Below are 21,397 nucleotides of genomic sequence, written 5' to 3' on the forward strand. Positions count from 1 at the left end.
CAACCTTCTGCTACTTGTCCATTAAGGAGCCTGAGGTTTTAAACCAGCTGTTGTGCAGCCACCACAGGGCCGATAGAGAACGTTTAGAGCCTCCTGTGGGTCACGTCTTGCAGGTAGTGGGCTGTGAAGGTCGTCTGGCGCTTCCACACCCCAGCTTGTAGAACCTGCGTCACCGAAAAGTTCTTGAAGGCCAGGGACGTAGTTACGCCCCTGACATCATGTGCTCTAGGGCGACGTGACGGAGGAGGGTCAGGATTCAGGGACAGATGGATTACCCTACGAATCCACGCTGAGATAGTATTCTTGGTAACCCTCCTCTTTGTTCTCCCAGTGCTCACAAACAATGCCTACACTTGGGAACGAACTGCAGCCGTTCTTTTGAGATATAGCCTCAGACTCCTTACTGGGCACAGTAGGAGATGGTCTGGGTCATCTGTTACAGAACGAAGACTCGAGATCTGGAAAGGGTCGAACCGAGGGTCCGGCACTCCCGGATTCTGAGTCTTAGCAACAAACTCAGGGACGAATCTGAACGTTACCTCCCCCCATCCCCTTGAATGGGCAATGTCATACGAGCGACAATTAAGTTCGCTGACTCGCTTGGCCGAGGCCAAAGCTAGTAGGAACACCGTCTTCCAAGTTAGATGGCGATCTGAAGCCTAGCGTAATGGTTCGTAGGGAGGTCTCTTAAGAGACCTGAGAACTCGAACCACGTTCCATGGAGGAGGTCTCACTTCCGGCTGAGGGCAGGTAAGTTCATAACTTCGTATGAGTAGGGAAAGTTCCAGCGAAGAAGAAATGTCCACTCCTTTGAGCCTGATGGCTAGACTTAAAGCTGAGCGATAGCCTTTCACTGCCGAGACTGAAAGGCGCATTTCTTCTCGCAAATACACGAGGAACTCCGCTATTGCTGGAATAGTGGCATCGAGTGGAGAGATACCCCTTCCACGACACCAATCACAGAAAACTTGCCACTTTGCCTGGTAGACCCCTGCGGATGACTTTCGCAGGTGTCCAGACATCCTGTTCGCAACTTGTTGCGAAAATCCTCTCTCAGTGAGGAGATGCTGGATAGTCTCCAGGCGTGAAGTCGAAGCGAAGCTACGGCTTTGTGAAAGATGTTGGCGTGTGGTTGATTGAGTAGCTCATGTCGTGGAGGGAGTACTCTCGGAAGTTCCGTTAGGAGTTGCAGGAGGTCTGGAAACCATTCCGCATGATGCCATAGCGGAGCTATACGGGTCATTGAGAGATTGACCGATATTCTGGTCTTGTTGAGCACCTTCCTCATCAGACAGAACGGGGGAAAGGCGTACACGTCAATGTTGTCCCACCGTTGTTGGAAGGCATCTTGCCAGAGTGCCTTGGGATCCGGGACTGGGGAGCAGTACAGCGGGAGCTTGAAGTTCAGCACTGTAGCGAACAGATCCACAGTCGGGGAACCCCACAAAGTCGGGACTCTGTTGGCTACTAAATGATCCAAAGACCACTCGGTACTCACTATCTGAGACGCTCTGCTAAGACTGTCGGCGAGCACATTCCTCTTGCCTGGAATGAAGCGAGCCGATAGTAGAATCGAGTGGACTTCGGTCCATCTCAGTATCTCTACTGCGAGATGGGATAGCTGCTTTGAAAAGGTACCTCCTTGCTTGTTGATGTAAGCCACTACTGTGGTGTTGTCGCTCATCACCAGCACAGAGTGACCCGCCAGGTATTGTTGGAACTGTTGAAGGGCCAGGAATACAGCCTTCATTTCTAGCAGATTTATATGGAGGCACTTTTCTGATTCTCACCACAGGCCTGAGGTCCTGTGATTCAGAACGAGGCGCACCTCCCCCCTCTCTTGGAGGCGTCCGAAAACAGCATCAAATCCAGGGGGAGGACGAGAAGATCCACTCCCCTTCGTAGGTTTTTGTCTGCCACCCACCACTGAAAGTCCGTCTGTTCCGCAGGACCCATAGGGATCATGACGTCCAGGGAATCGAGACCCTGATTCCACCGGGACTTGAGTCGCCACTGGAGAGATCTCATTCTGAGGCGACCATTGGGAACTAGACGGGCCAGGGATGAGAGGTGACCGAGGAGACGTAACCACGATTGGGCTGGGAGCTCTTCTCGTCTGAGGAAAGGATTCGCGACCCTCCTCAGCCTTGCTATCCTGTTGTCTGATGGGAAGGCTTTGTGGAGATTGGTGTCCAAGATCATGCCTAGATATACCAGTCGTTGAGTTGGAAGCAGAGAAGACTTCGAGATTTACCATGATCCCTAGATCTTGGCAAAGTCCCAGAAGCTTGTCCCGGTGTCGAAGAAAGGTCGACTCCGAGTCTGCCAGGATCAGCCAGTCGTCCAGATAGCGGAGGAAATGGATGCCTATCCTGTGTGCCCACGAAGAGATCAGGGTGAACACTGGTGAATACTTGAGGTGCTGTGGAGAGACCGAAACACAGCACCTTGAACTGGTAGATCTTTTTGTCTAGGCTGAATCTTAAGTACTTCCTTGAAGACGGATGGATTGGGATCTGGAAGTACGCGTCCTTCAGATCCAGTGTACACATGAAGTCTTGTGGTTTCACTGCAAGTCTGACCGTGTCTGCCGTCTCCATGCTGAACGATGTTTGTTTGACAAACCTGTTCAGAGCTGAGAGGTCGATGACTGGTCTCTAGCCTCCGGACGCCTTCTTTACAAGAAAGAGTCGACTAAAGAAGCCTGGGGAACCGTCGACGATCTCTTGGAGAGCATCCTTCTTTAACATGGTCTCGACTTCTGCCCGTAGGGCTAGCCCCTTTACCGATCCTATGGCATAGGAGCTCGACACTGGATTCGCTGTCAGGGGAGGTAGAGATGTTGTGAACGGGACGCGATATCCCTGACCGATTACGGAAATCGTCCAGGAATCGGCCCCGAGTTGCTGCCACCTGATTGCGCAACTTTGTAGGCATAGCCCCACTGGTGGACATGCAGGGGGACTGCCAATCGTAGCGTTTGCGGCCTCGGCCACTCCCTCTAGGATTTTTGCCTCCCCTGGAGGACTTTTTGCCTTTGTTGTCTTTGATAGGAAAGGGCTGCTGTTTGGACACTGTCGTCTTTGCTGCCACTGCCGGTTTTGTCGTCTTGGACAGGCGAGGTTGTTTAGGTGCTGGAGGTTTGTAGGGCTTCGTTGTGAGAGCCCTTTGGAGGAGGTGCTGGAGGTTTGTAGGGCTTTGTTGTGAGAGCCCTTTGGAGGAGGTGCTGGAGGTTTGTAGGGCTTTGTTGTGAGAGCCCTTTGGAGGAGGTGCTAGAGGTTTGTAGGGCTTCGTTGTGAGATTCCTAATTGGATTTCCTCCACTTCTCAGTTGCCTGTTCCACATCTTTGGGCTCAAACAGACTCTTTCCCAAAAGGGAAGAATGTCTGAGCCTGCTGACTTCGACGGCCGGGACCTTCGAATGGAACCTTTCTGCCACCGCATCACGTCGTTTCAAGATCGAATTGGCCCACAAGTTCGAGACTTGGTGGGCCAGAAACTCAATGGTGCGGGTGCCCAAAAGGAGGAAGGTCTCCAGGGCCTTCCTGGTGCTCTCCTTGGACAGATCCTCGGATCGCAGCAGGATGTCAAGAGACCCCAACCAGACGTCCAGCCACGAAGTAGCCTGCATGGCACACTTCGCGACCTTCTCCTGGCTTAGGATCTCTGTCGCCGAGAAAGTCACTTGCCGGCTAGAGTGTCTCTTAAGAGGGACTCCCTTGGTAAGCTCTTCCACAGAGTGGTGCACTGGAAGAGCTAAGCAAGACTCCTCCATGATCTCAAAATACCTCCTCTGGTGGACACGAGGAGGCGGGAGGAGCTTGTTGCCAGCAGTGGAACGGCTGGAGGAGGCGAGCTCGGAGAGCTGGCCCTACACCTTATCCCTGGCACTCTTCACCCCTTGGGAACAGGGAAAAGCTGCACTGGCCTTAGCGGGTTTCTGAGTGTCAAAGACTCGGTCCAGGACAGTGTCCTTGCCCTCACGAGGAGGAATATTGGGGTTCGGGAACCCATTGAGATGCCTCATCAGGGTCAAGACCTGCCAGAAGGCATGTCTGACTCCTGCTGCTCTCCCCCCTGGAGGACTGGCAGCAAAGTCTCCCGTCTCCAAAGGCTCTACTTGGGGGGACATGTGGACGTTCTCCGCGGGTCTCGTTGGCTCCGGTCGAATCCTGGAGGACGACTTAGGGATGGTCTTAGGAGTCCTTCGGTTCCCTCCTAGGAGAGATACAGGACTCCAATAACGAAGTCCGAGGGCTCTTCTTCGTCCCAACACGAGACGATTCTCCTGCTCGAGGTGGGGTTCTCTTATTGGTGCGATGGGAGAAGGCCTCACCTCGGTAGACTCCCCTGAGGACGGAAAATCCTCGTCCACAGGAGATGGAGAGAAAGTCTGAGGGGGGGAAGGAGCCTTCCTTACGGATTTCTTAGGAGCCAGCTTGACCCTGGGAGAAGTCACCACGACCTGTACTCCTCTCTTCCTCTTCAGTGGGGTCGGAGCTGCCCTTGGTTTGAGGCCCCACTCAGAGAAGGCAGGCTTGACAGCCTGGACGACAGCTCTGATAAGGGACCCAAACCATGGCAGCTTACTGACAGACGCTGTGTCAGACTCCCTCTGGAGGGAAGGGGATCGGGCGATCCTTCTGAGTAGATACTACAACGGAGCCTGCCTGAAAAGAAAGGGAAGAAGATTGGTGTCTGGACCTATCTTAAGACCTCCCCTCCTCCTGCGAGCGCGCTGATCTGCGCTTGCGGGAAGGGGGGGCTTCTCTCGTTCCTGAAGTCTCACACGGGGGCTTGCGCTACAAAACCCGGTGGGAATCGCGCTGGGGCTCGCGCGATGGAATAATCCCAGGTTTGCGCACGTGAGTGCGCGCGGAGATGAAGGCGAGGGCGCGTGTGGGCACGCGGGCGGGCGATGGCGCGCAGGGGAGCGATGGCACGCGGGCGGGCGATGGCGCGCAGGGGAGCGATGGCGCGCGGGCGGGCGATGGCGCGCAGGCGAGCGATGGCGCGCAGGCGAGCGATGGCGCGCAGGCGAGCGATGGCGCGCAGGCGAGCGATGGCGCGGAGGCGAGCGATGGCGCGCAGGAGAGCGATGGCGCACAGGAGAGCGATGGCGCACAGGAGAGCGATGGTGCACAGGAGAGCGATGGTGCACAGGAGAGCGATAGCGCGCAGGTGAGCGACTGCGCAAAGGTGAGGGTGCGTGCGGGCGCGCAGGCGAGCTATGGCGAGCAGGCTCGTGAGCGTGCTGGGGAGCGATGGCGCGCAGGAGATAGTGCGCGCGGGCGCGTAGGAGATCCATAGTAGAGGCCAACTTCAAAACACACAACTGCAAAGAAAAAGCAAAAAAAAAAGATCAAAGGCTGTCAAGCGTGGGTGGGTGCAGACACGTTTGTTCATCACCCGAGCCAAAAGCAAAGTGAGCTAGTCACCGGTGTGTGAGTGGGGGGAGGGATAGCTAGCTACCCCTCCCCTACCCCCACGCTAACTAGCGAGGGGGTAGTAAACCCTCGTTAAAATTCTAATGGCTTGTCTTTTCGGCTACGCCTTAAGTAATACCCTATTTAAATAGCTAAGGTTTGTATTTTGGTTACGGATCAAAAAGGGCTTAGATGTGCTACTTCCCTGGCCAGACAGGTGAGAGGGAGCATCACCAATCAGGAGTAGTTGAAATGTGTTAGACCAGATCGGTCAGAAACAACCACAAGAGCATCTTCTTGTAGCATTCTGCTTTTCCAACTAGAGTCACAGCTTAGGTAGTAATAACAATACTTCCCTACGACCGAAATCGATGCGAATACTCTGATGCCTGTCATTGAAATCATTCTCCTATTAAGGGACGACAGTTGACATTCATATAAGAACAAGTACTCTAAAAGGTGATTTGATCTGATAATGTTTCTATTCTTTACTTAACACTTTACATGACTTAATGGCATGGACATATCTGAGAAGAGTAAATACAACCACCAAATAACTGTTTATTGTATCATTCTAAAATAGAGTACAGCTGTCCCTCAGTTTAATGGATATGCTGGTTGGAGCTTAGCAAGTTTGTAAATGCAGGACCTAAAGAGATTCCCTACATAAACTAACCAACACAAAACCCTTCACTTACAATCATCTTTAAGAGACTGAACGGCCTACAAATGAATCGTTTCCATAAGAATCATGATTAGTTTACCCTTCATAGGTATCTAAATCCTTCTTACCTTTATTGAAGAGATGTAGAATAGTCTTGATGACATACAATAACGAGAAAATCTATGACGAGCCGATATGCCGTGCATCCAGCCGATTTCTCAACGGCATTATCATCATTATCTTCTACGGTAACTAAGCTGTATGATGACCATCTGTCCCTTAGTCATCTGCATGACTAAAAGGGCGTCCTTCATTGTCCCTCACAGTCCTCAGCATCATCTAGGCGGGTATCCTTCTACAACTTGATTTTAAAGTACAGTAATGTCCTTCACCTTTAGACAGACATTTCCCCAAGACTTCTCCAGCAACGCTTTCATCTTCGCAGACCTGAAATAAGATGAAAAAATAATTAAAAATCAAAACTACTCATATTGTTGAGGACTTATCATTGAATGTATCTTGCATGCATAATAATAAGCATTGCTCTGAGGCAAATATCCAATTCCTATCAAAGACTAGCATTCTTTGAGCAATAAAGCACAATGGCTAAAATCCCAAGTCTTTTACTCAATTTTGAATTAATATCAATTAGTCAGTGTTACCTTTCTAACCTCAGGTACAAAATACACGAAAATCAAAATACAAATTTTTAAAGTATTTTCTATTTTTCCTAACTAGACAAATTTAAGTCCTTTAATAGAGGCATAAACTAGACAAATTTAAGTCATTTAATAGGGGCACAAACTAGACAAATTTAAGTCCTTTAATAGGGGCACAAACTAGACAAATTTAAGTCCTTTAATAGGGGCACAAACTAGACAAATTTAAGTCCTTTGATAGGGGCACAAACTAGACGAATTTAAGTCCTTTAATAGGGGCACAAACTTGCCTCCCCCACCTATTCCGGCAACTACTAGGCAGCCCTATATGTGGACTAAGGAAGCAGTTCTTGGCTGACTAGGCACACTGAAAGATGTTGCAGCACATCCTGCTAAGACGGGGGCCATTCCCAAACGGAAATGCCAAACTAAGGTTGACAACAGACCAGCTATATCAGTAATATGGCAAATTCATAGATAATTAGTATTTTTCCTAACTATACAAACCTTAGCTATTTACATAGGGTAATTACTTCGGCGTAGCTGAATGACGAGCCATAAGAATTTAATGAGGGTTTACTACCCCACCGCTAGTTAGCGGGGGGTAGGGAGGGGTAGCTTGCTACCCCCTCCCCCCTCACACACTCAGTGAATGCTTCACTTTGCTTAGAGGTAGGACTTCACGGGGGACAGGGCTGGCGGGCAAATACTGTATGTGTAAATAGCTAAGGTTTGTATAGTTAGGAAAAATACTAATTATCTACGAATTTGTCATTTGTTCCGTAACTGAAATACAAACCACACTATTTACATAGGGTGCCTCAACCCTTAGGAAGGGTGGAAAGTCCCTGCCATACTGGCTTTGGCTTGCTCGGGGACTCCATATTCGAGTGTTTACGTACTCAGACAATAGGGAGTCCCTGCTCCTCGCTAGCAGCTGTGAAACTGCTGCGGCCTACGTAAGGTGTGTGTGAAGGTGAAAAGTGACTCGTCCTAGGAAGTTGACCTGGTGTTCTTCAGATGGAAATCTAGGCTAGGACTCTCCCAATACTACCTCGTCAGGGTATGGGGACATGACAGTATTACACTTAATACTAGGAACACCAGGAAGCATGGTTTACCTGCAGTGGTTTGAAGTCAGCTGTGCAGAGAACCCAGGATGCTGCTTTCTCCAAGGGAGGAGAGGATGAAGAAAAGAATAAGGGCCAGACATACCTTTTCATTCATGCAGACTAAAACTGGGTAACAATGCCCTCAACCTTCTGCTACTTGTCCATTAAGGAGCCTGAGGTTTAGACCAGCTGTTGTGCAACCACCACAGGGCCGATAGAGAACGTATCGAGCCTCCTGTATGTCACGTCTTGCAGGTAGTGGGCTGTGAAGGTGGTCTGATGCTTCCACACCCCAGCTTGCAGGACCTGCTGCATCACTGGATAATTCTTCTTGAAGGCCAGGGATGTAGCTATGCCCCTGACATCATGCGCTCTAGGGTGACGTGACGGAGAAGGGTCAGGATTCAAGGCTAGGTGTATCACCTTGCGAATCCAGGCTGAGATGGTATTTCTGGTGACCCTTCTCTTCGTTTTCCCAGTGCTCACGAACAAGGCTTGAACCTGGGACGAACTGCAGCTGTTCTCTTAAGATACAACCTCAGACTCCTTACTGGGCAAAGTAGGAGATGGTCTGGGTCATCTGTTACAGAACGGAGACTCGAAACCTGGAAAGAGTCGAACCGAGGGTCCGGCACTCCCGGATTCTGAGTCTTGGCAACAAAATCAGGGACGAACCTGAACATCACCACCCCCCATCCCCTTGAATGGGCGATGTCGTATGAGAGACAATGTAGTTCGCCAACTCACTTGGCCGAGGCCAAAGCTAGCAGGAACACCGTCTTCCAAGTAAGGTGGCGATCTGAAGCCTGGCGTAGTGGTTCGTAGAGAGGTCTTTTTAGAGACCTGAGAACTCGAACCACGTTCCAAGGAGGAGGTCTCACTTCCGACTGAGGGCAGGTAAGTTCATAGCTTCGTATGAGAAGAGAAAGTTCCAGCGAGGAAGAAATATCCATTCCTTTGAGCCTGAAGGCAAGACTTAAGGCTGAGCGATAGCCTTTCACTGCCGAGACTGAAAGGCCCATTTCTTCCCGCAAATACACGAGGAACTCCGCTATTGCTGGAATAGTGGTATCGAGTGGAGAGATACCCCTTCCAGGACACCAACCACAGAAAACTCGCCACTTCGCCTGGTAGACCCCTGCGGATGACTTACGCAGGTGTCCAGATATCCTGTTCGCAACATGTTGTAAAAATCCTCTCTCGGTGAGGAGATGCTGGATAGTCTCCAGGCGTAAAGTCGAAGCGAAGCTACGGCTTTGTGAAAGATGTTGGCGTGTGGTTGTTTGAGTAGCTCGTGACATGGAGGGAGTTCTCTTGGAAGTTCCGTTAGGAGTTGCAGAAGGTCTGGAAACCATTCCGCGTGATGCCATAGCGGAGCTATAAGGGTCATCGAGAGATTGACCGATATTCTGGTCTTGTTGAGCACCCTCCTCATCAGACAGAACGGGGGAAAGGCGTATACGTCAATGTTGTCCCACCGTTGTTGGAAGGCATCTTGCCAGAGTGCCGGGACTGGGGAGCAGTACAGCAGGAGCTTGAAGTTCAGCGCTGTAGCGAACAGATCCACAGTTGGGGAACCCCACAAAGTCAGGACTCTGTTGGCTACTAGATGATCCAAAGACCACTCAGTACTCACTATCTGAGCAGCTCTGCTCAGACTGTCGGCGAGCACATTCCTCTTGCCTGGAATGAAGCGAGCTTATAGTGGAATCGAGTGGACTTCGGTCCATCTCAGTATCTCTACTGCAAGATGGGATAGCTGCTTTGAAAAGGTACCTCCTTGCTTGTTGATGTAAGCCCCTATTGTGGTGGTGTCGCTCATCACCACCACAGAGTGACCCGCCAGGTATTGTTGGAAATGTTGAAGGGCCAGGAATACGGCCTTCATTTCTAGCAGATTTATATGGAGGCACTTTTCTGATTCTCACCACAGGCCTGAGGTCCTGTGATTCAGAACGAGGGCCCCCCACCCCTTCTTGGAGGCATCCGAAAACAGCATCAAATCCGGGGGGAGGACGAGAAGATCCACTCCCCTTCGTAGGTTTTCGTCTGCCACCCACCACTGAAAGTCCGTCTGTTCTGCAGGACCCATAGGGATCATGACGTCCGGGGAATCGAGACCCTGATTCTACCGGGACTTGAGTCGCCACTGGAGAGATCTCATTCTGAGGCGACCATTGGGAACTAGACGGGCCAGGGATGAGAGGTGACCGAGGAGACGTAACCACGATTGGGCTGGGAGCTCTTCTCGTCTGAGGAAAGGATTCACGACCCTCCTCAGCCTTGCTATCCTGTTGTCTGATGGAAAGGCTTTGTGGAGATTGGTGTCCAAGATCATGCCTAGATATACCAGTCGTTGAGTTGGAAGCAGAGAAGACTTCGAGATTTACCATGATCCATAGATCTTGGCAAAGTTCGAGAAGCTTGTCCCTGTGTCGAAGAAAGGTTGACTCCGAGTCTGCCAGGATCAGCCAGTCGTCCAGATGGCAGAGGAGATGGATGACGATCCTGTGTGCCCACAAAGAGATCAGGATGAACACTGGTGAATACTTGAGGTGCTGTGGAGAGACCGAAACACAGCACCTTGAACTGGTAGATCTTGTTGTCTAGGCTGAACCTTAAGTACTTCCTTGAAGACGGATGGATTGGGATCTGGAAGTACGCGTCCTTCAGATCCAGTGTACACATGAAGTCTTGTGGTTTCACTGCAAGTCTGACCGTGTCTGCCGTCTCCATGCTGAACGATGTTTGTTTGACAAACCTGTTCAGAGCTGAGAGGTCGATGACTGGTCTCCAGCCTCCAGACGCCTTCTTTACAAGAAAGAGTCGACTAAAGCTGCCTGGGGAACCGTCGATGACCTCTTGGAGAGCATCCTTCTTTAACATGGTCTCAACTTCTGCCCGTAGGGCTAGCCCCTTTACCGATCCCATGGCATAGGAGTTCGACACTGGATTCGCTGTCAGGGGAGGTAGAGATGTTGTGAACGGGACGCGATATCCCTGACCGATTACGGAAATCGTCCAGGAATCGGCCTCGAGTTGCTGCCACCTGATTGCGCAACTTTGTAGGCATCCCCCCACTGGTGGACATGCAGGGGGACTGCCAATCGTAGCGTTTGCGGCCTCAGCCACTCCCTCTAGGATTCTTGCCTCCCCTGGAGGACTTTTTGCCTTTGTCGTCTTTGACAGGAAAGGGCTGCTGTTTGGACACCGTCGTCTTTGCTGCCACTGCCGGTTTCGTCGTCTTGGACGGGCGAGGTTGTTTAGGTGCTGGAGGTTTGTAGGGCTTCGTTGTGAGAGCCCTTTGGAGGAGAGAGTCCTGATTGGATTTCCTCCACCTCTCAGTTGCCTGTTCCACATCTTTGGGCTCAAACAGACTCTTTCCCAAAAGGGAAGAATGTCCGAGCCTGCTGACTTCGACGGCCGGGACCTTCGAATGGAACCTTTCTGCCACCGCATCACGTCGTTTCAAGATCGAATTGGCCCACAAGTTCGAGACTTGGTGGGCCAGAAACTCAATGGTGCGGGTGCCCAAAAGGAGGAAGGTCTCCAGGGCCTTCCTGGTGCTCTCCTTGGACAGATCCTCGGATCGCAGCAGGATGTCAAGAGACCCCAACCAGACGTCCAGCCACGAAGTAGCCTGCATGGCACACTTCGCGACCTTCTCCTGGCTTAGGATCTCTGTCGCCGAGAAAGTCACTTGCCGGCTAGAGAGTCTCTCAAGAGGGACTCCCTTGGTAAGCTCTTCCACAGAGTGGTGCAAAGGAAGAGCTAAGCAAGACTCCTCCATGATCTCAAAACACCTCCTCTGGTGGACACGAGGAGGCGGGAGGAGTTTGTTGCCAGCAGTGGAACGGCTGGAGGAGGCGAGCTCGGAGAGCTGGCCCTCAACCTTATCCCTGGCACTCTTCCCCCATTGGGAACAGGGAAAAGCCGCACTGGCCTTAGCGGGTTTCTGAGTGCCAAAGACTTGGTCCAGGACTGTGTCCTTGCCCTCACGAGGAGGAATCTTGGGGTCCGGGAACCCGTTGAGATGCCTCATCAGGGTCAAGACCAGCCAGAAGGCATGTCTGACTCCTGCTACTCTCCCCCCTGGAGGACTGGCAGCAAAGGCTCTACTTGGGGGGACACGTGGACGTTCTCCGCGGGTCTCGTTGGCTCCGGTCGAATCCTGGAAGAAGACTTAGGGATGGTCTTAGAGTCCTTCGGTTCCCTCCTAGGAAGGATACAGGACTCCAATAACGAAGTCTGAGGGCTCTTCTCTGCCCCAACACGAGATGATTCTCCTGCTCGAGGTGGGGTTTCTCTCATTGGTGCGATGGGAGAAGGCCTCACCTCGGTAGACTCCCCTGAGGACGGAAAATCCTCATCCACAGGAGATGGAGAGAAAGTCTGAGGGGGGGAAGGAGCCTTCCTTACGGATTTCTTAGGAGCCAGCTTGACCCTGGGAGAAGTCACAACGAGCTCTACTCCTCTCTTCCTCTTCAGTGGGGTCGGAGCTGCCCTTGGTTTGAGGCCCAACTCAGAGAAGGCAGGCTTGACAGCCTGGACGACAGCTCTGATAAGGGACCCAAACCATGGCTGCTTACTGACAGATGCAGTGTCAGACTCCCTCTGGAGGGAAGGGGATCGGGCGATCCTTCGGAGTAGATACAACAACGGGGCCTGCCTGAAAAGAAAGGGAAGAAGATTGGTGCCTGGACCTATCTTAAGACCTCCCCTCCTCCTGCGAGCGTGCTGATCTGTGCTTGCCCGGGGGGGGGGGTGAAAACGACGACCTGGCTTCTCTCGTTCCTGAAGTCTTGCTTGGGGGCTCGCGCTGCGAAACCCGGTGGGAATCGCGCTGGGGCTCGCGCGATAAAATAATCCCAGGTTCGCGCACGTGTGTGCGCGCGCGGAGATGAAGGCGTGGGCGCGCGCAGGCGAGCGATGGCGCGCAGGTGAGCGGTCGCTCACCTGCGCGCCCTGAGGGTGCACGCGGGCGATCTATGGCAAACAGGCTCGTGGGTGCGTGGGCGTGCATGGGAGCGATGGTGCGCAGGAGATCCATAGTAAAGGCCAACTTCCAAACACACAACTGCAAAGAAAAAGCAAAAAAAAAAAAAAAAGATCAAAGGCTGTCAAAAGCAAAGTGAGCTAGTCACTGGTGTGTGAGGGGGGGAGGGATAGCTAGCTACCCCTCCCCTACCCCCACGCTAACTAGCTTGGGGGTAGTAAACCCTCGTTAAAATTCTAATGGCTCGTCATTTCGGCTACGCCGAAAGTAATACCCTATTTAAATAGCTAAGGTTTGTATTTCGGTGACGGAACAAAGAGGGCTTAGATGTGCTACTTCCCTGGTCAGACAGGTGAGAGGGAGCATCACCAATCAGGAGTAGTTGAAATGTGTTAGAACAGATCAGTCCCAAACAACCACAAGAGGAACTCCTTGTAGCATTCTGCTTTTCCAACTGAGTCACAGCTTAGATAGTAATAACAATGCTTCCCTACGACCGAAATCGATGCGAATACTCTGATGCCTGTCATTGAAATCATTCTCCTATTAGGGGACAACAGTTGACATTCATATAGGAATAAGTACTCAAAAAGGTGATTTGATCTGATAATGTTTCTTGATACTTAACACTTTACATGACTTAATGTCATGGACATTATCTGAGAAGAGTAAATACAACCACCAAATAACTGTTTATTGTATCACACCAAAGCAACAACACATTCTGAATAGAGTACAGCTGTCCCTCAGTTTAATGGATATGCTGGTTGGAGCTTAGCAAGTTTGTAAATGCAGGACCTAAAGAGATTCCCTACATAAACTAACCAACACAAAACCCTTCACTTACAATCATCTTTAAGAAACTGAACAGCCTTAAAATGAATCGTTTCCATAAGGAATTATGATTAGTTTACCCTTCATAGGTATCTAAATCCTTCTTACCTTTATTGAAGAGATGTAGAATGGTCTTGATGACATACAATAACCACAAAATCTAGGCTGACATGCCGTGCATCCAGCCGATTTCTTAACGGCATTATCGTCATTATCTTCTACGGTAACTATGGTGTCTGTATGATGACCATCTGTCCCTTAGTCATCTGCATGGCTAAAAGGCCGTCCTTCATTGTCCCTCACAGTCCTCAGCATCATCCTGGCGGGTCTCCTTTTACAACTTGATTTTAAAGTAATGTCCTTCACCTTTAGACAGACATTTCCCCAAGACTTCTCCAGCTTTCATCTTTGTAGACCTGAAATAAGATAATAATTAAAAATCAGAACTACTCATATTGTTGAGGACTTATCATTGAATGTATCTTGCATGCATAATAATAAGCATTGCTCTGAGGCAAATATCCAATTCCTATCAAAGACTAGCATTCTTTGAGCAATAAAGAACAATGGCTCAAATCCCAAGTCTTTGACTCAATTTTGAATTAATATCAATTAGTCAGATTTACCTTTCTAACCTCAGGTATAAAATACACGAAAATCAAAATACAAATTTTTTAAGTATTCTCTATTTTTCCTTAACTAGACAAATCTAAGTCCTTTAATAGAGGCACAAACTTGCCTCTCCACCTATTCTGGCAACTACTAGGCAGCCCTATATGTGGACTAAGGAAGCAGTTCTTGGCTGACTAGGCAGACTGGAAGATGTTGCAGCCCATCCTGCTAAGACGGGGGCCATTCCCAAACGGAAAGGCCAAACTAAGGTTGACAATAGACCAGCTATATCCGGCAGTGGTACCTCTGGCGACTCTTACAGCTCCTGCTCCGGTGTCAGCTCAGCTGACGGTGATTCTACTGAGGATGTCAAAACCCTTTAGTCACACTACCCTCTATATGACTTGATCAGGGCCATCAAGCCAGGAATCTTTCAGTTGGAATCTGGCCAAAGTTTTACACAATTCCTTACAGATTTTGAGACCTCCTCCTGCGCCAGTCAGTAGATAGACGGCAGAAAGATCCAGTCGATGGACTACTGAGCTTGGAAGGTATCTGAAGGGGGAAGCAGGCTTTCTCAGCCTATGGGGGTTCTGAGACCTCCAACCTGGAAATGAAGGATCTCCAACTCGACTGGTGCTAAGGATCCCGAGAGACGAGACACTGGGAGGATGGCCCGATTCCAGAGCGCCACCTGGGAGAAGGCCGAACTGTTGGAAATTGACTCTATGCAGTTGGCCTCCTTGTATAAGTCAGCATACCCACGGTGTAACCTGGACAAAAGAGACCCAAGGCGCAAGCTCCTCAAAACTGTTCCCAGTAAAGTGGCAAGTTGGCTAGAGCAATCCCTGGCCACCATAAAAATTCCTACTGGTCATCAGACCACTTGGGAGGATGTCCTGCACCTGCAGTGTGTCCTGGAGGACGTAACACGCCAGGAGAGCAAAAAGCCAGAGGATTTGTTCGAGCATCCACACGCACAACTCCTCGACCTCTTCGGAAGCCTGCACCTGCCACCATTTTGCACCCCAGGCAGGTCTCCTCAGTTCCAGAGAAAACACCAGTACTCAACTTGATGGAACAAACCTCTCAATAAGAAGACCTACCCATTTTGGTTTTAGAATGATGTCAGAGCCTCAGCAGTTGAATAAACCCCTATTGTATATCTCTGACTGTCTCATCCACATTTGGGGTGTAGAAAGGACATTCATCAGCTCAAGAGAGAGTTCAGGTGTGAGGCAAGCGATTGCCTTGAGCGCATGCTGCTGAACGCAGGGAAAAGCTCAGCAATGACCTTGAGTGAACAATCGCTTTATACATGTCTTTCAGGTCGACATGGGTGCAAGCCCCAGGGGAGCACAAACCTGGTTCATGCTCTACTAACCCCCTGGATGAAGTAGGATCACCGATTGTGGCCGAGTGGGAGACGGGGCATTGGGAGTGCGGCAAAAGGTGAGTGAGCAATCTCAGTTGTGCAAGGGCGTGCACGAGCCATGGGGATCGAGCCGAGTGCTAGCTTATGATGCTGGGCTCTCAATCCAGCCAGGTGAGCTGATCGGCGTAGACAATTTGTGAACTGCGTACTCGCTATTGCACTTCTGAACCAACTGGTCAGGACAACAGCAAACGCTTGCGACAGCCTCTGCCATAAAACCCCGGAGGGTTGGCGGGCTCAGAGGAAGATCCTGGCTAAAGCATCTCTCTCAAGTGAAATGCTAGCTTCCCCCTGAATGTGAGCTGAAGACACAGAGGGGAATTCAAATGGCTAAAACAATTTGATCACCATACCAAATTGCTGGCAGAGAGTTGATCGCCAGACTCGGAACGCGAAGCAACTGGCTTCCGATAAGCGAGACTGAAAACGCTCAATCAACAGCACTCACAAGGATGTGTGTTATTCATGTGTGTGGGTCAGAAAACCACGGAGGGTTGGCAAATAGACACAGAAGGAAAGAAGTCTGATCTTAAGACTTCAGAGAAGTCTAACTCCAAGGAGGAGAGAATGAGCTTTCCCCCTTGCTAGCCTAAGGCGTTAAAGGTAACATGATAATATTAATCAAGTTCTTGACTAAAGCAATATCTTGGGTAGTGCCATAGCCCCTGTTCTATGGTCTTCCACTAACCTAACCCACAACCCGTGTCCCTGGCTATCGGGGTCTAACGCACCGTAAGGGGGGGGGGGGCGCTTACACTACCCTATTCTTAATTTGCCATCATCATACATACACCCAGAGTTATACCGCAACTTGTGGAATTGCGAAACATCCATACTTTTAAAAACACAAATTTCTCCTGAGTATTTTCATTTGAAATTCAGATTTGTTCAAAATGTTTTGAAATAAACCAGGCACTCTTACTTTCTTCATAAGGAATATTGTCCTGCAGTGAATTTGACCAGCTAAGACCATAAGGTGAAAATGGAAGAGCGCCCTTTCGTAAAACTCAAAATAAGACTGTGTAGCAAATGGGTGTCGAGTTCTGGGAGCCTTTGTATATCAGCGGCCAGGTCTTCACGTGTGCATGGAAAATGGACAACCATTTACCTAAACTTTCCACCCTAACCTAACCTAACCTACAAGCCATGTCCTTACCTACTTACCTATCGGGGGGGGGGGGGGGGGCTAATGGGTATTATTTTACTGTATCACAGGGCAATGTAACCTAGGAAAAAAATGACAAATTCGTAGATAATTTGTATTTTTCCTAACTATACAAACCTTAGCTATTTATTAGGGGTTATACTTTCGGCGGAGCTGAAATGACGAGCCATTAAAATTTAGCGAGGGTTAACTACCCACATCGCTAGTTAGCGGGGGTAGGGGGGGTAGGTTGCTACCACTCCCGTTCGCACACCTGTGATTTAGTCACTTTGCTTGGAGGTAGGACTTCAAGGGGGATAGGGATGGCGGGCAAGTTTGTATAAATAGCTAAGGTTTGTAGTTAGGAAAAATTATATTTTCATAATAAAATAAATTTTTGAACATACTTACTCGCTGGTTATATAAATATAGCTTTAGTCTCTGACGTCCGGCAGAAATTCAAGACTCGCGGCAATCGCAGATTGAGTAGCCAGGTCTACCACCAGCACCCTCACGCGAGATACTAAGAACCATTCCATGATTCTTCAGATCTTCCATGCCCATAGGTCTCTAGAGGGGAGGAGGGTGGAAATTAAATTTATATAACCACCAGGTAAGTATGTTCAAAAATTTATTTTATTATGAAAATGTCATTTTTAAACACAAGACTTACCCGGTGGTTATATAAATATAGCTGATTGACACCCTTGGTGAAGGGTCAGAGACAGCCAATATTGTTGGAATTTTACTTAAGAGTTAATCAAAACAAGCTTAAGGGTTCGTACCTGATAAGGAAGCTGACTTCAATGAATTCTTTCATTATGTCCGTTTTCTTTATGAGATCCAGTGATCCACCCAGGGGGCTGAAGACCTCTAGGAGCTGTCAAACCAGTCTAAAAACCTCTATGTGACAGGACCTCCTCCAATACCCTTGTTTCAGGGTGCTCTCAAGGAACAAAATGACCACCTGACTAAAATCAATGATTGTGGAAGACTGTCGCAATCTCCACGAACAATCATAAAAAACATAAGTTCCAAGAGAAGAAAAGGGGGTACTAGGATTAAGGGAATATAGCGGTAGAGTCCTTATAAGGAGTCTGGACACGTTTCAAGTAATGTGAGGCGAACACAGATTTACTCCTCCAAAAGGTTGTATCCATAATGCTCTGCAAAGATCGATTCTACTTGAAAGCTACAGAAGTTGCCACAGCTCTAACTTCATGCATCTTAGCTTTCAGCAGTTTGAGGTCCGCCTCACCGCAGTGTGAGTGAGCCTCTCTTATAAAGAGCCTGATAAAAAATGATAGGGCGTTTTTTGACATCGATAACGAGGGCTTCTTGACCGAATACCAAAGAACTTCTGACTTGCCTCGTAATTCTTTAGTTCTGTCCAGATAGAACTACAGTGCTCTTACAGGGCACCAGACCTTCTCCAATTCTTCACCAACCACATCGGAAAGGTTCGGAATCTCGAAAGTCTTAGGCCATGGATGAGAGGGGCGTTTGTTCTTGGCTAGAAATCCAAGTTGCTTTGATGAAAGCATGAACCTCACTGACTCTCTTAGTTGTCGCCAGACTAAGCAAGAAAAGTCTTTAAAGTGAGATCTTTAAAAGAAGCCGAGTGTAATGGCTCAAACCTGTCACTCGTGAGGAACTTCCAGACGACATCCAGGTTCCAGGCTGGTGATTCCTGTTGTCGCTCCTTAGAAGTTTCAAAGGATTTGAGAAGATCCTGTAGATCTTTATTATTTGAGAGGTCCAAGTTCCTGTGCCTGAAGACTGCTGCTAACATACTACTGTACCCCTTGATGGTAGAGGAAGAAAAGTTGCGTTTTCTTCTAAGTTCTAAAAAGAAGTCAGCAATCTGAGTCAAAGAGGTACTGCATGAGGAAACTGAGTTGACTCTGCACCATTCTCTAAAAACTTCCCACTTGGACTGGTAAACCTTGATGGTAGAAGGCCTCCTTGCTCTAGCGATAGCCCTAGCGGCCTCCTTCGAAAATCCTCTAGCTCTTGTGATATTTCGATAGTCTGAAGGCAGTTAAGTGTAGAGCTCGGAGGTTTTGATGGTGCCTTTCCAAGTGTGGTTGTTTGAGTAGGTCTACTCTTAAAGGAAGGCTTCTTGGGATGTCCACCATCCATTGTAGTACCTCTGTGAACCATTCTCTTGATGGCCAAAAGGGAGCCACTAGAGTTAATCTGGTTCCCTCGTGAGAGACAAACTTTTGTAACACCTTGTACAGAACTTTGAATGGGGGGAACGCGTACATGTCCAGGTGAGACCAATCCAGCAGGAAAGCGTCTATGTGGACCGCTTCGAGATCTGGAACTGGGGAGCAGTATGTGTCCAGCCTTTTCGTTTTCGAGGTTGCGAACAGGTCTATGGACTGACGACCCCAAATCCGCCAAAGTTTCTTGCAAACCTCTCGATGCAATGTCCATTCCGTGGACAGGACTTGATTTCTCCTGCTGAGGCTGTCTGCCATCACGTTCTTTTCTCCTTGGATGAACCTCTAAAGGAGGGTTACATTCCTCTCCTTTGCCCAAACGAGAAGAACCTTTGCAGGTTCGTAAAGGGACCTCGAATGCGTTCCGCCCTGTTTGGCTATGTATGCCTATGCTGTAGTGTTGTGGGCATTGACCTGCACCACTTTGTTCCATACCAACCTTTCGAAACCTTTGAGGGCCAACAGGACTGCTAACAGCTCCTTCTGGTTGATGTGGACGCTCTCCTGATCACTTGTCCACAGACCCGAGATTTCCAACTTGCCCAGTGTTGCTCCCCACCCCGAGTCCGAAGCGTCGGAACACAACACAAGGTCTGGGCTCCTTTGTTCCAGAGAGAGACCTTCCTGAAGTTTGCCCGGATCGTTCCACCATTGGAGGCAACTTCTTACTGGTTCCGTAAGGGGGATTCTTTCCATGTCTAGACTCTTTTCCTTGTTCCAATGATGATTGAGGCGATATTGAAGAGGACGGAGATTCAGTCTTCCCAGGGAAACAAACTGCTCCAGTGAGGAGAGGGTTCCCAGCAGACTCATCCACTCTCTCACAGAACATATTCTTTTCTCTAGAAAAGTACGAAGTTTCAGGAGGGCTTGTTCCATCCTTGAGGGTGACGGAAAAGCCCGAAAAGCTAGACTGTGAATCTCCATCCCCAAATAAAGGATCTTCTGGGACGGAATCAGTTGGGACTTCTCTGTGTTTACAAGAAGACCCAGTTCCTTTGACAATCTCAATGTCATTTGTAGATCCTTCAGACAGCGATTGAAGGAATGAGCTCTGAGTAGCCAGTCGTCCAGATACAAGGAGGCTCCGATGCCTCTCGAGTGCAGTATGCTCGCTACATTTAACATAAGCTTTGTGAAAATGATAGGAACGGTGCTGAGGCCGAAACACAAGGCTCGAAACTGGAAGACTTCCTTCCTGTAAACGAACCTCGGGTAACACTTGAAACATGGATGAATGGGGACATGAAAATAAACGTGCTGGAGGTCTTAAAGAGACCATCCAGTCGCCCTTTCTTACTGCTGCTAGCACAGTCTTTGGTGTCTCCATGGTGAACTTTGTCTTCTGAACAAAGTCGTTGAGTGCACTTACATCCAGGACTGGTCTCCATCCCCCAGAGTTCTTGGAAACCAGGAAAAGGCGGTTGTAGAACCCTGGTGACCGCAAGTTTTGTACCCTCTCTACTGCTTTCTTCTCCAACAAGAGACACATTTGGAGATGCATAGCCTGCCTCTTCGACTCCTCTTTGTATCTGGGAGAAAGATCTACCGGATCTAAACTAAAGGAGGTTTCATAATGAAAGGAATCTTGTATCCCTCCTTCAGTAAGACATTTGGAGATGCATAGCCTGCCTCTTCGACTCCTCTTTGTATCTGGGAGAAAGATCTACCGGATCTAAACTAAAGGAGGTTTCATAATGAAAGGAATCTTGTATCCCTCCTTCAGTACAAGAACGGACCGAGGGTCTGATCCCCTTTTCTCCCACGCTCGCCAAAAGTTGTTCAGTCTGGCTCCTACTGCTGTCTGAAGGCGAAAGCAGTCAGACTCTGCTTCTCCCAGATCTGGAACCTCTCCTTCTTGCTCTCCTCCCGTCGGGTCTGGAACTACCCCTATTGACGGGTTTCCCTCGAAAAGGCTGTGAAAACTGAGGGAAGGGAGTCTCTTCTTTCGGTTTGCGGCTAGTAAAGGAAGTCGGTAGGACCTTCCTTGCAGTCTTAGAGACTAAATCTTGAGTGGCCTTCTGGGTCAAAGCGGAAGCAACCTCTCTTACCAACTCCTGAGGAAACGGAGAGGGAGAAAGCGGTGCATAAAGCAACTCGGACTTCTGAAAGGGTGTGACCCCCATGGAAAGAAAAGAACACATTTGTGCTCTTTTCTTAAGAACCCCAGCTGAAAAGAGGGCTGCCAACTCATTAGAGCCGTCTCTAACGGTTTTGTCCATACAAGACATGATCAGGATAATACTATCAGTGTCAGTATCCTTAAGGGTTGAAACTTTCTTCCCCA

General features: G+C 49.3%; 1 long non-coding RNA gene across 2 annotated transcripts in view; it reads right to left on the reverse strand.

Annotated features, from left to right (window-relative positions):
* LOC137635412 (uncharacterized) overlaps positions 1 to 14,218 on the reverse strand; it is a 49,621-nt gene extending 35,403 nt beyond the window's left edge. The window contains exons 1-2 of one of the 2 annotated variants that reach the window (XR_011042671.1): positions 13,800 to 14,218; positions 6,219 to 6,537 (exon numbers count right to left, since the gene is read on the reverse strand). This is a non-coding gene — a long non-coding RNA (uncharacterized lncRNA). The remainder of the gene's footprint in view (positions 1 to 6,218; positions 6,538 to 13,799) is intronic. The other variant, XR_011042672.1, reaches the window with a different exon arrangement.
* Positions 14,219 to 21,397: the final 7,179 nt, after the last annotated feature.

Source organism: Palaemon carinicauda, unplaced genomic scaffold (assembly GCF_036898095.1).
Source record: "Palaemon carinicauda isolate YSFRI2023 unplaced genomic scaffold, ASM3689809v2 scaffold121, whole genome shotgun sequence".
In the NCBI taxonomy this organism is placed as follows: Eukaryota; Metazoa; Arthropoda; class Malacostraca; order Decapoda; family Palaemonidae; genus Palaemon; species Palaemon carinicauda.